Source organism: Lemur catta, chromosome 20 (assembly GCF_020740605.2).
Source record: "Lemur catta isolate mLemCat1 chromosome 20, mLemCat1.pri, whole genome shotgun sequence".
Classification (NCBI taxonomy): Eukaryota; Metazoa; Chordata; class Mammalia; order Primates; family Lemuridae; genus Lemur; species Lemur catta.
The window spans coordinates 20,978,268-20,995,928 of NC_059147.1; positions in this window are offsets into that span (position 1 = coordinate 20,978,268).

Below are 17,661 nucleotides of genomic sequence, written 5' to 3' on the forward strand. Positions count from 1 at the left end.
GGTGCTAGTAAGACATGAGCTGAGCGGATTCTTTCAAATGAACGTGCAAAATACTTTTGCTAAATTACATAAGTATCTTTAGGAAACATACATATTTCATTTATAGCCAGCATCTAACCATCCCTGTTGTAGTGATAAATCTACAGAAGTAAATGTACAACATTATTTGCCAAAAAAATTTAAAAAATGATGACAAAAATAAAAAGGCAAAAAATTCTAGGCAAGAGAGCCTAAATAAATTGCCATCTTTGTAGATCTGCCATGAACCCATTGTCACTTTGACCAAAATAGAATCTGCGCTTGTGGTGGAACTCTGGTTGCCTGGCCTAGGTCGATACATGGGCCACCATAGGCTCATCTCTCCAGGGCTTCAGCCTGGGAGGGGCTTGGGTTTGCTGGGAGGATCTGGCTTTCTCCCCAGGAGCACACACATCCAGGGCAAAAATGGAGGCTATGCTCTGTCTTAACTTATCCCGAGTGATCAATGCCCTAGGTGTCATAGAACTTCAGAAAAGCCACACATGAAACCAACCCAGATTCCTCCAACTGGAGCAACCTCCCAAAGTTTGCCAGTAGAGCCTACAAAATTCCAGGATGAACCACAACTAGACAGTAAGAACTGCCACCTTCTGCCGTTTCCTCCTCAGAAAGATGCATTTCCTCTGCCATGCTGTAGGGGCAAACAGGCAACATACCCTATCTTCTGGATGTTCTGCCTTCCTACCTGTTTCTACTTCAAACACAAGTATCTTCCCCACGGCAAGCCCTGGGAGCCACTCTTTCTGCATCTGTATGGCCGAGAACACCCCTGACCTTCCTTTAGAGTCAGGGAGGCCAAAGCTTTAGAAGACTTTTTTGTTTGTTTGTTTTTTGCAAACTAGAGCAACACGAAGGAGGGGGGAAAGTTTGAGAGAGACTCCAGGAGAAAAAGGAAAAGGTCAAAAAATTAAAATGGACCAAGAAGGATGACGAATGGTCTGAGCCAGACAGTGGCCATCCTGTCTGGCCTCAGGAAATCACGTTAATGAGGATCAGTACAGAATTTGTGTCTGAATTATGAAAACCGTTCTTAGAGTAAAAAGAGTTTGAATGCAGCTCTGCAGCCAGTGCACCCAAGAATGTCTTCAAATTATATTTACAGGGTGTGCATGTAAGAGAGAGAGCCACGTACATGCACTGATGAAGAAATATGTGTATCTGGAATGTTTTCAGGAAAAAAAATATGACCATATTGCATGCACTGCATATAAACCAACACACTATTGAGAGGCACTCACTATGTCTGCTTCTACCATCAAACGTAAGCATGAGGAAAGAGCTCACAGATACCCAAAAGATGCATCTTGAAGATTCTCTCTGCATCCTTAGAAAGCACCAGAATCTGCTGGCAGCGAAATCTCAGAGAAACCCCAGGCAGCGCCTTCCCATCCCCGAGTTCTGGCCACATGCATAAAGATGTCAGCGTGTGGATTATTCTGATTAGACTTTTAGTGTAATTTACGGGGTCTAGCCATTGTGCCTGGGTGTCTGGCCTGCACTTGCCGCCCTGACGATGCCATTTTTAAAATGTCAGCCTGGCCGTGATTCATGGTTGATGCCAGTGACATTGCTGCTGACCCGAAAGAGTTAGGCAGCAATATTTAATTAAAGAAAAAAAAAAAAAAAGGAGAGAGAGAAAAGAATAACCCTAAGGAAAATTGAAGGCAAAATCTAAAAACAACTAAATTTTTCTCTGGAAAGATCAGCATCTCCAAACAAGGACGAGGCACAGCACGTCCAGTGTATTTTCACTTGCTCTGTGTGTACCTGTCACTTGGGAGTGGTAAGGTCACCCTTAATGAGTGGGACAGTCGCTTGGATCGCATTTAACATCATTCCAAGGGCTCTTACTCCCTTTCTCTGTGGGGTTTGCTGGGAGGTGGAGCTGTCACTTTCTCTGGCTTCTGTCCTTGCCATGTTGGTCAGCCTGCCTGCCATCCTGCCCACTGGCAGCTGGACCCCAGCTACCTGCCCTCACTTGGACGGCCTCTTCCCAGCTTGCGGAAGGCTGTAGTCAGCTCCAAGCTCCTCGCTCCAGGAGGTGTGCAAGCTTTACGGAAAAATGAATACGGTGGAACTTGTGTTCTGCTCATTGCGGGTACAAATCCAGCCCTACCAGAACAGCAGTAGCCACTCACTAGCACTGAGAAGAAAGACACTTCCCCAGGCTTTGTGAATTTAGATATTTAAGTGGGAGAAAAATTACCACTTAAAACACACACATACACGCTCACATATGTAGACACATGCACCTTATTTGGAAAGCCTAATAAGCCAGTCCCTTTTCTAGAAGTGGAAGGACAGAATTTCTCATTAACGGGAAGGCCACAGTGAACCGAGGTTGGAGGACCAGAGCTAGCTTTTGTCCAGGCCTGCGGGAGCCGGGCTATTGTCTTCTGGGTTCCCCTTCACCGGTGACCCCAGGGTCAGGGGCACACATGCTGGCCTTGAACTCTCCGTCTGTCTCCACCACCATATTAATTACTATTCCCTTTGGTCAGGCTAAGAAAACAGGCTCGGCTGCATTAGGGCTAATTAAGAAGAGTGAGTTTCCCATTCTGGCAGACTGCACCGGCCCCTGCGACATTCGGGCCAGGAAGGGGCCCTGACAATCTTATTACCGTAGAAGAAAACACCTCCCTGTGCTCCCTGCAACCCCCAAGAGTGAGTTCACCTCTTCCATTACGAATGCATCTGCCCCCAGCAACCAGCAAGCACGGCCGGGGTCAGCCACACACACAGGGCAGGGGAACAGCCACGTTTCCTGAAGCCAAGAGGAGTTCTCAGAGCAAATGCGGGGTCATGTCCATTTCTAACTCCATCTGTTGCCTTCTTCCTCCCTCTCCACCATAAATAAATTGACAGAGAGATGGAATAAATATGGATCACTACATGTCATTGTCCCTTAAACCAACCACACTCTCCATTGAAACTCACAAGGTTACAACTGGTTCATGACTAGAATTCTATCCCTGGATTCTAGAAGGTCCTAGGCCCTTCTACAAGGATCTGAAGACAGTAATTATCTGAGCTGTCTTCTCCATCATTCTCACCATGTGATCTCTCTTACGAATACTGCTGCTTGTTCACCTTTTGTCAATCATCATGGACCATATATAGTGATTCTCCCAATCTCCCTGCTCCAGGGGTAGCAAACACAGAGGCCTGTGGTTCAGAAGGAGAAAATAGGTGAAGCAAGAGCTAGGAGAGCGTAGCTAATAGGAGAGTCCAGCCCTGCCCCCAAAGGCACCTCCTATCAGATGTTGCCATTTGGAAATAAAGACATTCAGATTTTTTATTAATAAAAGCCAATTAAAAATGTGAAATTGCTAGATTTTAAATGTTGATAAGTAATTAAAATTAGAAGACCAAACAAAACGTATCAGTCCCTAAGTCCCCAGTTGGGAACTCTGCTCTTGATTCCAGTTGTGTGTAGCACGTTGCTCACGGTTCCCCGGATAAACCAAGCATCGCTGTTCCTCCACGCCTGGCACGTGACTCTGCCCTCCCCGTCTTGGAGGATTGCTGGGAGCCTTCTCATCTGCTGTCAACCACGCTCAGTAGCAACCTGCCATCCCCTGCCAGGTGTACCAGGATGCTCAGTGCAGTTTGAATTTCAGGGGACAATAAATCATTTACTGAGTATGTCCTAAATATTGCATGGGATATACTTAGATGAAAAATTATTTATTATTTCTCTGAAAGTTAAATATAACTAGGTGCCCTTTATTTTATCTGCTAAATCTGGCCAACCCATCTTGGCTATACCACACCCACCCTGCATTTTTGCTGGGCACTGCTCTAGGTGCTGGGGATACGGCACCAAAAAAAAGTCCCTTTGCACAGGGAACTTATGCTCTGCAGGAATCAAGGGTTTCCTCTTCTATTCCAACATCATTTTGGCTCAAAAATTAGAACAGTCTAGTAGAGCTGTGTTTGAGTCCTGGCTCTATAGCTTGGCAGTTGTGCTGTTGACCCCATCAGGCATCACTGTTCCCATCTCTGAAATCAGGTGACAGTGCCTCTGCTAAAGGTCATTGTGAATGGGTGAGGTGACATTTAGGGGTTTTGGCCTAGCACAACACCTGTCATGAAGTAGGTGGCAATGTACTGAATCATGTGACATGTGGTACTATCCCCTTAGCCCAAAAACCTCTCAAAGGAAGGGGTGATATTATCTTTATATTTCTAGTGCCCAGCACATGGGAGGCACATAGTGGGGACTAAACAGGCCAGCTGCTGGGTCACAATTATGGCACCTTTAGAACAGGATGAGGCTTGGATTTTGACTGTCTGCATAGACGCAAAAAGAACTGGAAATTTGAAGCAAGTTTCCCTGATAAAGAAGGCCAAACAGAGTGGGTTTCTTTTTAGCCTGAGTTATGCGATTTGCCTATTAATCCTAAGTGGATATAAACAGAAAGTCCACTTCACTTTTCCTTTATAGATAGATGTTAAGGGAGTTTGTTTCCAGGGATATCCTTAAAAACAAAGCACCCTAATTTTTATGGGAGCCTGGCCTTTTTTAAAAAAAAAAATGTTTCTTGATTATAAAAGTAAATATATATATTTTGTAAATGTTCCATCATTTATAAATTAATTACTTATTGTTGGACATTTAGTAAGTTTTTTATTATTTAGAATAATGCTGTGATGCAGATCTTTTATATACAATTTCATGATTTATTTCCTTGGAAGACAAAATCTTAGAAGTTTGGTCAAAGGGATGCACTTTGATGATGATACTGGGAATGTGTTAAGCACGTTGACCTCTAAGAATCCTTAAACCAGTGTAAGGGGACAGCTGATGGCCCTGGTCACACAAGCTGGGGTCCTCTAACAGTGGAGGAACTAGACCTTGGGACCTCTCTAATCTCATCCCCAAGATTCTCCACCATCTGGCAAGGGGAATGTTGGGTTTTGATTTTTACGAAGGCAGCTGGTTGGTTTCTGTGCAGCAAAAGATGGCTCAGGACTGCTGGGCCTAGAATGGGTTACCCTGAGCACTTGTGAAGTTCATCATTAAAATACAAATGTACCTCTGCCTAGGTTTGGATGAAGATTCCTACGTAAATGCTAGAAAATAGAGTTGGGTGGTTTTGAAACTTTTAAAAAAAATCTCAGAGCCCTTTTTTCAAAAGAAATTTGACACTACAGACAGCAAGTGCATGGTCCGTATTTTATAGCTCTCCTGTCCTGTACCTGTTGACGACATCTCTCTTTTTCATAGAACCAGGACTTGGCCTTAGGGTCTTCGTCACAGCGATTCAGGTGGCCCCTGTTAGGTGACTGGAGTTGGTACATAATGTATATAGAAATATATATACAAAATGAAACCAGTCAATTGGCTCTAGACTGTTCCATGAAGGGGTCAGGAGTCCAGAGCCCAAAGCACTTCCTTCCCCTCTGAGAGTCCTGTGTGATCCAGCGGTCTGGTCCATCTGTCCTGATCACTCCAAAGCCTAGAATTTCAAGAGTGCCTTTTGCTGTTCACATATTAAGACACCATGCCCAAGTGCTCTTGTTCGTGTCACATCCCTCTTTGCCATGTGACTCCTGTTTATGGGACCGAGTGTCCACAGACCCGTGGAGATGTGGGGCGAGCACCCGACCTCCATGGAAGTATCTGCCACAGGAACTGGGCGACAGGAGCTAAGATCGTCTTGGATAGAATCACACTTCTGCTTTTTTCTGCCTTGCGCTGCAAGAGGCTACACGAGTCTTTGGTCAGACGTAGGTTTTACTGGAGTCACTTCCGAGCTTGCCCAGCTGACCTGACACAGAGACAGTTAGGAATCATCTCATTAAAAATGCAGATCATTGTGGCACCCATGATACTGACGTTTAGGGCGATCACTCTCCTGACGCCCGGTCAGACGGAGCCCTGCTGAGACCAACACCTGGCCAAGCCACAGGAGGGGAGGCTCGGGGCCCTGCCACCGTCCTGAGAGCCCCAGTTTCTCTCCCTGGCAGGGTGATGGAAGGGACAGGCAGGGCCATTCCCTCGGATCAAGGTCCTCTGTGGAGCGGAGTGTCTACGCAGGTCAGGGCCCGCTGCCAGGGAGCTGCCACTCACTGTTACTATCACTCCAGAGAGCAGCGCATCCCCCGAAAAGAGAGATTTCAAACCCCACAAGCTCAGCCCTCCACCCCCTTGTTCTCCCGGCCTTATAAAAATAGAAAGAACACATGTTCCCATTAGTCACTTGCTTGAGGGTTGCTGTGGGGTATATGCCAGCAGCCTGTACACTGAACCGAATTTGAATATCATTTGCATCTTCCAGGTAGACAGTGGATGCTGCATCAAAAACACGCACCGGCCCCCCTGCTCGCCTCCTCAGCAAGGCACTCGGCGAGGCAGACCCGATGACATTTCCCGGGAACAAGGCCTATCGTTTGTAAGTTTTCAAATCCACTTGATAAGGTCCCTCCTGGCAACCGAGGCCCACCCCAGCTGGAGAGTTATTCTGAGAGGCTTTTAATTAAACTTTTGCTTGCCAAGAGCGGTTTGCGTAGGCACAGGAGGGAGGACGCTCCCGCAGGAGCCATAGAGACAGCCACTTCCTTTGCCTCTGTGCATCCTTAACTCTGTGAGGTTTGGGGGCAGAAGCGTGGCCTGTGTCGGCAACCCCCTTGGAAGGGCCTCGGTGGGGGGTGTGGGGGGACCCTGCAGTGGGACCCAGAGGTGAGCCTGGCATGCAGTGGCATGGGGTCTCCATTCCCTGCTGGGCGAGCCCTGGCTTTCCAGCCCCCTGTACGACTCCAAGGACAGCGGCCAGGGTGAAAGCAAGAAAGGACCAGGCTGCTCTGTGGTTACGTCACTGCACAGGCCAGAGGATAAAGACTGAAAAAGCCTCCGGACCCTACAGGTGGCGTTGTTATTGACCTTCGCGTCCCTTCTGGGAGGGGAGCGAGCTTTGAGAGCAGGAGGCGTCCTTTGTGGCTCTGACCTGCCTCGACCTGACCTCTGTAACTCCATCAGGACTAGTGGTCAGTAGTTAGCAACTGTCAATAAACTGCCCAAACACACACTTTCATTCAGAATACCGGGAGGCCCCATCTATTTGCGGATCGATCTTGGCCCTGCAAGTTGACAAAATGCAGAGTCCCTTGTCTTCTTATCATAATATTGAAAATATGCGCTGCGACAAATTGAATGATCTACACCTCTCGTGCCCCACTCCTGGGGCCCTCAGCAAATACGAGACGATTGATTGAGATAAAAGGTGAACGAGAGGTCTTCGATGTTCCTCGAAAGAAACCAAAGCTGCTCACCCACAGGGTCGGGGACTAATTAGTCCAACTCCTTAAGTTCACCTACTAAAATCCTATGGAAACAGTTGAGGGGTACCCTGCCCCCATTCTCTGGGAAATTTAAAAACCATCTGTATCTGTTTGAATAATTGAGGCAAAAATAGACTTTGGGGACTTCATCTATTATATTTCATCAATAACAGATATTTAGAGTCACCCGATTCTCTTCCCACTCCTTTCCATTTGATTTTGTGCCGTGTTCACTCGTCTGGGCTTTTGTTTTTGCTTTTGTTTGCAGAAAACAATAATGTGGTTTTGGAGGTGGTCAGGTGACATTGCTTGGGCTGATCTCAGGTTGCAGAGAAGGTCGTGGGTGTGACGGGCTGCCTTCTGTTTTCCAGATGCTGGGACAGAGGTGAAGTAAGACTTCAACAGTCTCTTTGGGTGGATCTGACTAAGGTGACCACGTCAATTGGCAAAACCAGCCGTTTGGCTGACACTTCCTCGTCAATTGCCAGCGTGGCTATTTACATGGTCTGTAAGTTGCAGATAAGACTTATGCCTACCTCCTAGAGTTGGGGGGGCGCATTCACTGAATGCAAACCTCTGGAATGCTTCAAGAGTGCCTGGCAGAAAGGAGACAGTGCATGTGAGTTGTTATTAATGATATAATTTATGTTATTATGATCATGGAATCAGCATTACCTTTAAATCGGCTGGCCACCTGGCACAGTGCTCAAGTTCCTGGCACACATGGGTGGAATCTGTGTTTTCCTAGGTCACACCTGCACGAAGAGTTGGCATAAAGGTGGCAAGGAAGGTTTCTCTGTCTCAGTGCTCTTGATATTTTGCATCGGATAATTCTTCTGTGTGGGACTGTGTCTCGTACTTTGTAACACCTGTGTCTTTATATGCCAGTAGCACTTCTCGTCCCCTCAGTTGTGACAACCAAAAATGTCCCCAGGCACTGTCAAATGTCCCCTGAAGGGCAAAAATAGCCCAGGGCAAGAACCACCAAGATAAAGCCACAGTCATGAATATTTCCCAGGCCCTTGCCCTCTCGTGCTATCATAGAAGCTGGCCTCTGCTTTGGGTCTCACCGGTACTCACAAAGGAGTCACCCAGCTACCTAAGGAATCTGCCCTTTGCCTCTTGGGCTGTTTCAGCTGGTCAGGGACACCTGCTGCTGCAGCCTGGGCTGGCCCTGCAGACCCCAAAGGCACCTTCCCAGCTCCAGGTTCTCGTGGTGGGGAAGGCTACCTACTGCTGCTGCTACCTAGCCAGCAAGGGGGTGTGATTCTGCTGCCACCAACTCACCAAGACCCTCCCCTGCCCTGGCTGCACTGTTCTCTGAGGACTCTGATGCAGAGAAGCCAGGTGCTGTCCCGGCTTGAGCGGGAGGATGGCGTCCTCCTCCCTGTCTCTATGCCCTGCTACATGGACACCAAAGCAACCCATCCTTCTCTCTCAAGGAGGCACAGGGCTTCACTGAACACAGGTCTTTTGATTCATAAAAGAGGAGGTGGACCAAAGGACACATCCCAGTGACAGAGCCTCTCCCCTGAGTTCCAAATCACACCTGTCTTCCCTCTACAGATGCCTTTTTAACTGATTCTAGCTGGTGTCGCTTCTCTTAGACAGAATCTTCCTTAGTCTTTTGGCTGAACCGGCCCTGGGGAGGCCTAGAGCTCAACAGTCTGTCTGACATGCCCACCTGGATCCCTCGCTGCATCAGAATCACTGTACTTCTTACGAATGAAGAAACTTAGGGCCAGACCGATTAAATGGCTGGTTCAAGGTCACGCAACTCACTAGGAACAAAGGCAAGAACAAGATGCTCTCTATTCTTTTTCTGGGGGCTGTCTTTCATTAGAGAACTATAAAAAATGCGATACAAATTAATAAATTAATTTTAGGAAAGAGTTTTGCGTAACAATGCCTTTCTATCTGGCCTTGGAATGAGAGGTTTCCATAGATGAATGTGGTGGACAATTGAAGCTTATCTTTTTAAGCACAAAAGCTATTTTTATTTTAAATATATTAATAAAATATTTTTATAATATACTAAATCAGAATATACTAAAGATTTTTACCTCATCAGTATCAGTTATGTGCATTTTGTGTCATATTTTTTTCCTTTAGAAGACTCCCCCCCATTTTCACATTTTTATTTTGTTCCAAATAGTCAAAATTACTATATATAATTTCTGCATAAATAGCATAGTCATTATCAGTATTTTCCCTAACAAGTCTCTGTTAACTAGTGTTTGGAGGCTAAAACTGTTTCCAAGCGGGAAATATTCATCAAAAGAAAGTCAGACCTCACTATTTCCCAAGTGTGCCCTATTTGCAAATTTTCCCCACAAAGCATTAATGCGTGTTAATTTTTCAAACTATTTGCAGACCAAAGTGGTCCTTGCAAATTCTTCTGTCATCTTTCTCAACATTATGCCACTTTCTTAAACCAACGGGCACCTAATAAAGCTGAACATAAGGACAACAATCTCTTTCAACATCAACATTCAACTTTTGTATTTGGCTTCCTTTTCTTGATTTGATGGTCTAACAGAGTTTGATTTGAATGACAAGTGGGTCTGGGATTGCCCTAAACCTAAGAAATGGCAAATGTGGGTCCATCAATTTTCTGTGGAGGCAGGAGGATGTCAAAAGTGCCTAACGTGGTCCTCGTTTATCACGCTCTTCCATGCTTGCAACTCTCAGCTCCATAGAATACCAGCTCATCAAAAAGTACAGAATAAGGCTTGATGACATTATCACAAAGTCAGATAAACAGCAAACGGGAGAAAACAAAAATGGGCTCTTCCCTGGTAAAGATGTTTCCCTTTACAGCTGAAGGGTGGATGCTGACAATGTCACTGGCATAAATTCATCAGTCACTATGAACTCGTAATGGCACCTATAAAGCTCTCGCCATTTGAACCAAAGCAACAAAAATCAGCAAAGGAGAGGGTGTGAAACAAATTACAAAATGCACATAAATTACATAAAAGAACTAATCATTCAAATGCATTTTAAGTTCTAGTGCACGACTTTTCCAGGTTGGCAGAAAAAAATAATAAATATCAAATGCACATCACATTATTCATCAATGCATTGCCTCTGGATAGTACAAGATTCAAGAATTAAAAAAAAAGTTCTGGTAAAATTATAAAGTAGAAATGATCTTCATTATTATTAATTTTGTGTTAAATTAGAAATTTCAGAACCTCAAACTCTTGCTGTATGTTCGGTGTCCTCTTGAAAATTTGAGAATAAAATGTGTGGTTATCACTCCAACAACTGCAGCTCTGACGCCTGCTTCATGGAAACTTCCTAGCTGCCTAGACAGAGATGGTGTTTCCCACTGGAGTGGGAGTCAGAGTCACAAAACACTAAAAGCACTGGCAGCTAGGACCAGAGACAAGGGTGACAGAGTTTCAGAGCAGTGAAGCCAGTGGCTTCTCCTTGCTGAGGATCCTACAAGCCTGTGAGTGACGAGAAGCCGAAAAGGAAGGGGTGGGAACTTGAACAAGAAAAGCAGATGTCTCAGACCATCACAGGGTACCACCTCTGGGGGTTTTGCCCTCCACCCCAAACCAAAGAAATTGACAGGATCCAGCTTCCTCTTCCCTGGGAAGCTCTCCTAAGGTCTGGCGTCAGCATTGGGGTGGGGTGAGAAATCCACCAGCTTTGTTACTTGTTTAGAAAGTTAGAAGAATCAGTCAGCAGAAGGGCACTGCTGATCCGGCTCCTTAGTGCCACACACTGCTCAATGATTAAACTCGGTTTGGAATATTAAAAGAACCACCTGGGAGAGGAATTAACGGCGCTGTCTCTCACACCAGCTTTGTTCATCTCATTTTGCTACCTTGGAGCTCAGAGCGGTACCGAGAATGACCTTCATCTTGAGATGGTGAGTATTTAGGAATCATGGGCGTAGAATCCCCAAACCGAGTTTATTTGGGACTTTTACTCATGCCAGAGAGCAACTAAATGCAAAATGTATATGTGTACATAAGGGAAGCCATGGAGCTACTTCCTAACACCACATTATTTCCGTCCCTATGTGACATATAGAAAGCAACCTGCGATGATACAATTAGACTGCATATACATGTTTCCCATTAGTGTTTATTTTTGTCACTAGTCATGTTGCTTACTGGAAAATGAAGGCCGTTAGTCTACGAGGCTCATCCTTCCTTTCCCCGTCAAGACATTTTGCTGATCTGCTTTGATTTCTTTTTAGCAGGCTGCTGATGATTCTCTTTAAGAATGCTCCTTGGAATTTGAGGGGCTCAGAGGTGTGTGGATTGCTGAAATTGGACTTACGTGGCGTATTTACCTTCAAAAGCTGAGGCTTGTGTAAAGAGGCCCCTGGCAGCTGTCCGTGTGGCAGGGAGGGAAAGAGAGGAGGGCTGAGACTTCAGAAAGAGGCTCACTTGTGGGCCTGGGCTTCAGAGGGAGGAACAAGCATGGTGGCTTGTAGTCAAGTAGGTGGTTCTTAAGTACTTGGCATCTGAGTGAGGGTGCATCAGTGGGAATGTTGAATTGTTACACAATTCAGAGAAATACCCACAGAATGTTTGCTGAACTGCCAAACTGCCCGGCAGCATCTCATCTGGCCATCCAATGAGTTTCCCAGAAGCGCAAATCAAAAAGTCAATAAGACATCGCCAGTTTCCAAATTCTATCTCATTGCACATAAACCGAAAGTCTCAACAATCAATACCGTGTTACTGAATTACAATGAGAATTCAGTGAGACAACACCCGGACAAGCAAGTGTCACCCGGACAATCAAGAGGCATATGAGACAATGAGTGAACTCCAAAAAATTTTAAATGGGATGAGGTGATAGCATCATACATATGGGAGAGACAAAGTGAAAACAAGAGAGAGAAACTGAAGTCAATCTGCATTTTATAAAATGGACCCACTCAGCACCAATTAACCATTCCTGTTTCTCCACACCTGCCATGTTTCTGCATTAACGTCCCCAACTTTGTTTCTGATGGATTGAGAGTTAAATTTCTACTCTGGAAAAAACTACTGTTGATTTGTAGTTGTACCTGCCCCTACCTGGCTTACTAATGGTTCCAACGAGATCTATGAAGTTAATTCCAATTCACTAACCAGTATTTTGGAAGTAGATGAACATTTTCAGGACCTAAGGGAACCATCATGGCCAGCCTTTCAAATGGCTTTGAAAAAAATCCATCAGTCTCTCAAAATCTGTTTAGCTGAACAAATTGCCGCTATTCCCATGTGTATCAACACCACCACTCTGCTTCTCCTGTCATCCGCCCCTTCCCCTGTATTACTCTCATATTAGTAGATTAAAAGATCAGAAGCGCCAGCTTTTAGCAAATAGATTCGTCTTTAGTCACAGACAGATTTCCATGAGAATGAACACAAAGTTATTAGAGGAGAGAGATAAGTACATTATGTGTGTTTTAAGCTTGCTGTCTGATTTCTGTTTGGCTTGGCCTGATTTCTTTTAAGCACTGGGAACACCTTCATTTTCCAGGTTTATATGGGGGATCTTACATATTGGGAGTGCCATTTAGAGGATTACTAATTTACTAAATGGTACCCCGGTGCCCTGAAAGAGTTAATTCTCTTCTAAGAGAGAAGCAATTTATTTTCTATTTAGCAGCGGGATAAAGCCCACTGCTTACAAATGACAATGAGCCCCTCAGAGAGAGGGAAAGAGAGATGCTATATAAATACAGGGTATAATAATGATAAATATTGTAACATAATGGCAATCCACAGTATTATTTTTATACGTACCCTTTCCTAACCTTTGTTGAAAAAGACCAGATCAACATCATGAGCTCTCTGTCACTTTTGCACATATCTTTGGCAAACCGGATGCCAAGAGGTGTGTTGTATCCTCTGGTTAAAAAAGTCCATCTAGCCAACCAATCAACAGATGTTCCCCAAACATCATAACTAAATAGAAAGCACAGCCCAAAACCTGCCTCTCCCAGAACTTCCAGTTTAGTTAGGGTAATAAGGATTCATGAGCGAATACTTAGTCCGAGGTAATGATGCAGGCCAACAGGAAGCTCATAGATTCCAGCTCAGAGGATAGAGAAACCAGCCACACTATAAAAGCAGCTGTCGCTAACCATCCTACACTGGGAGTCAGGGGCAATGTTTATCTTCGCCTTGGTCCAAATTCCAGCCCTGCTATTTCCTAGCTGTGTCATTTCCATTAAGTTAGGAAACCTTTCTGTGTGTCAGTGTCTTGAAATACCACTGACTTGAAATGTGATGAGGATTAAGCAATGTCATGTCTGCAAAAATAATCTGTACACAGAAACAAGCTACACATACACAAAAGTGTAAAATGTGTACCTAAAATGTGTACCTTTTCTTACAAAAATGAAAATGATGGAAGGCATCATCTCGTGTGGATGAGAACTTGATCTCAACAGTCAGAGTCGTGGCATTCGCTCCTAATGGGACTCTAGGTCTCATTCTCATCGAGGTGGGGCTGGATCCAGCAGCAAGGAAATGACAGTTCTGAGTCAAGCGACATCATTAAATGGAACCTGGAGAAGGGAGGGTGGCTGTGTTGTAAAGATGACTATAAAGAAAGGAAATGCTGATGAGCCAAGATGGGTCAGTCCGAGAGAAGGCAAGGGAAGGAGAAGAAAAGGAAGGACATGCATGTTAGTTTGCCAGGGCTGCTATTACAGGGGGCCCAGCCAGGAGACAGAAATTTACTGTCCCCTAGTCTGGCAGCTGGAAGTTCAAGATCAAGGTGTTGGCAGGGTTGCTTTCTTCTGCCTCTTCTCCCTGTGTCTTCATATGTCTTCCGATCAGCATCCAAATTTCTTCTTCTTACATGAGGACACCAGTCCTACTGGATCAGGACCCACCCTAACAACCTCATGTTAACTTAATTGCCTATTTAAAGATCCTGTCTCCAAATACAGTCACATTCTGAGGTTCTGGGTGTTAGAATTTCAAGAGGAACATTTTTGGAGATACAGTCCAGCCCACGGCAACATGCAAATTCATAAATGGATCTGGACTTTCACTTAATGTAACAATAAAACATGAACGGGGTAGGGGGAGAAACAAATTGGCAAGCACATGAAGCAGCCCAGATGTTTATAACATACTCATAAAGATTTGAAGAGTAAGGAAAAGGTTTTGTGGATGGAGGTACTGAGATGTGCTTTTGTGTATACATTTTTTCTGGGGAAAAAAAATAGACAATCTCCTCTCAGGGAATAATCAGGGCTTTTGGACCTTATAATAATGTTCAGGCTATTGCCTGGACCTTCATGCAAACCTTTTGCGAAAGATGGTAGTCTCTTCTCTAAAAGACTCCACAAATGGACAGTCCACGAGTATCTGTCGTTGGAAGTTACCATTCAGGGCACAGCAGCACAGGAAGTGAGAGGGAACAAGTACCCCTGGGAGCAGAAGTCCACTGGTGAGTAGCAGGAGTTTGTGTGTCAACACACTAGCTCCCTTGCCCTTGGGGGGGGACAACTGTGAGGGGTGCATTCTGCACTCTCCCCCGAGTTTTGCCAGTGAAATTAATTCCAGTTTCTCACAGTGGCAACTTGCTTGATAATGTACTCTGTATTAGCATCCTTCCCCTTTCTCTTTTGCTTCGACATGCTTGTCCCAGTTACTGGGATCAACTTACAAATAAAGGACTTTTATTTGAATACTTGTCTCTCATCCTGAGAGACACAAGATGAAGACTCATGGTCATTCATTAGGTATAGCATCAATATCACTAAGGTATCTTCTATTAAAATTTGAAATTTGAAATTTGAGGGAAGATGATAGAGTGAATTTGGATCACAGAACATCTCTAACATCTAACAAAAGGAACAAGAAGTAGTGAAAAAAAATCAGAAAAATGCTCACCACCAGTAGTCAAACAAAGAAAATGGTAAAACCTCAAGCCATAAAGTTCAAAAAAATATCAGATGGAGAAGGGGAGGAAAATGATTTTTCTGTACCACAGTGATGATTTAACTGTATTCTGAACCCGAGAATGGGCAGAAAGAAGTAGTGAAAATATTATGAGTTTGCCCCAAATATCTCACAGTCTGGAGAAAGCAAATGGAAGGGTTGCATAGGTATCTTGGGTTGAGTCAGGAAAGTAATTTCAAGCGTAGAAGCCCTATACCTAGAACTAAAGACCTCAGCCTCCTATTAGAGGCAGGAATATGGCCTGGGCTCAATGTTTTAGAGGGAGGGCTCCAAGGCAGTTAGTTATATGGCCAACTAGATGGAACGAATTTTGATGAAGGACATTTAACAGAATCTTGTGAGAAGAAGCAGAGTCTCTTGTTCTTCTAGACACAGCTCATCAAAACACTCCTTTCCCCAAAGGAGTTAGGATATAGACAACAGGTAGAACATATTAAATTGTTGCTAAGAGGAAAGATGAGTCTCAGCTAAAGCAGGAAGTTAGCTGAGAAGAATTTTCTTAATATCTATCAGCACAAAGAGAAGATCTGCATAGAGCTCCATATATTAAGCAAGAACAAGACAAATACATGAAAAACAACATGAATGGAATTTCATTTTTATTAATGGCAAACTAGTCATTTCAGACTAACCTTCCTGCTGAAAACAACTTCATATACTGGATAGCATAGTAAAAACACCTTAAAAGCATTGAGGAGCTGATATAGAATCCAGGAGCTTATCAAAATGAAGGCACTGCCAGAACTCTGAAAGCAAAGGGCAACAGGAGAACTACTCTTTACCCACAGGCAGTTTGGAATGAGGATATTTGCCAGATCAGCACCATTTGGATTTTTGTTTTGACAGAATTACTGTGCGTGCGTGTGTGTGTGTGTGTGTGTGTGTGTCTGTGTGTGTGTCTGTGTGTTTGTTAGGGGGCGGGTGGCGGCCAGATATCAATGCTCAGAGCCCCTCTCAAGTGATGAATCTAGCAAGAAACCTCTTTATATTAAGCCAGAATCCTAAAAGATTACACCTTAAGGATGAGAAAAAGAATATAAAAAAGGAAATCAGACATGCAAAAGAGAGATGAAACACCCATCTGGAAGAAAATACAACCCAAAGAAAAACAAATTTCTTTTTGAGTACTTCATGCTACAGAATAGTTTAATATGGCACAAATTTACTAAAATAGGAATGGTAAACTATTAAAGTAACATATTGATATTAAAGAAAGCCTATGGAGCTTAGGATACAAATTTGGGATCAAAACATCATTGTAGAACTAATAAATTAGCACAGATTGTATAAAATAGGTATGACTGAAAGTAGGATAACTGGCATGGGGAAAGACTTAAGATAATCTTACCGAAAGAAAAGGAAAAGAAAAAAAAAGAAAAGTAATAGAAAAAAAAAATAGATGTTCCTGGAGTAGAGAATGCAGTAGACAGAAAAAGAATCATACATAGGAGGAAAACAGTGGGCCTTAAAAGAGGAAGAAAAAAAAAATACACACACACACACACACACACACACACACACACACACACGGGTACAGTATATTCTAGGAGAGACTGATATAAATTGTTGGATCCTGAGTACATCCTAGGTATTTTAAAAGATAAGGAAAAATTCTTTAGTTATTTAGAGAGAAAGATCAAGTATTTTATAAACAGGAAATTTAGATAAGCCTCAGTCTTCTCCGTAGCATTCAAAAGACAAGAGAGTGATATTTACAAGGTTCTAAAGAAAAAAGATATGTTTCATAGAATATCCAGTCAAACTGATGTTCAAATATAATCACAACAGTAAGAGAGTCTCAAACTCAGAGCACGATGCTCATAGGCCCATCTACCAATCAAACTAAATATGACAACTGTGTGGTTAAAGGACAGTGTTCAGTGCCAGCAGACAATGGACAAAGGTCTACAAAGTTCTGAGGGAAAGAAAATGTGATTCCCCAAATTTTATACCCAGCTAAAGTGTCTTCTCATTTATTCATTTATTCTTGTTTATTTTTATTTCATTTTCTATGATTTCACACTGTACCTTGAGTATAAAGGCAATAGACATTTTCAAGCATACAAGAAATTAGAATAGAGCATCTAAAACCTTCTAAAATTCTTCTTAAAAATAAAATTCATCCAACTAAAGATAAATCAAAACAAAACAAAAAAAACACAAGAATGAAGAACATGGGTCCAAAAAACTTGAGCACTTAATCATTATTTAAATATAGAAGTATAAAGTATGACAAAACAAATGTGGGTTCAGAACAAGATGACAAATATTATAAACCCTGACAAAGTAAAACAATAACCAACAAATAAAAGGAGGCAGAGGAAAGAAATTGGGTAGCTGTGTGCTGATTTTCTCATCTTTTAAGGAGGGTGTCCACCAATACTGTCTAATAATAAAACAT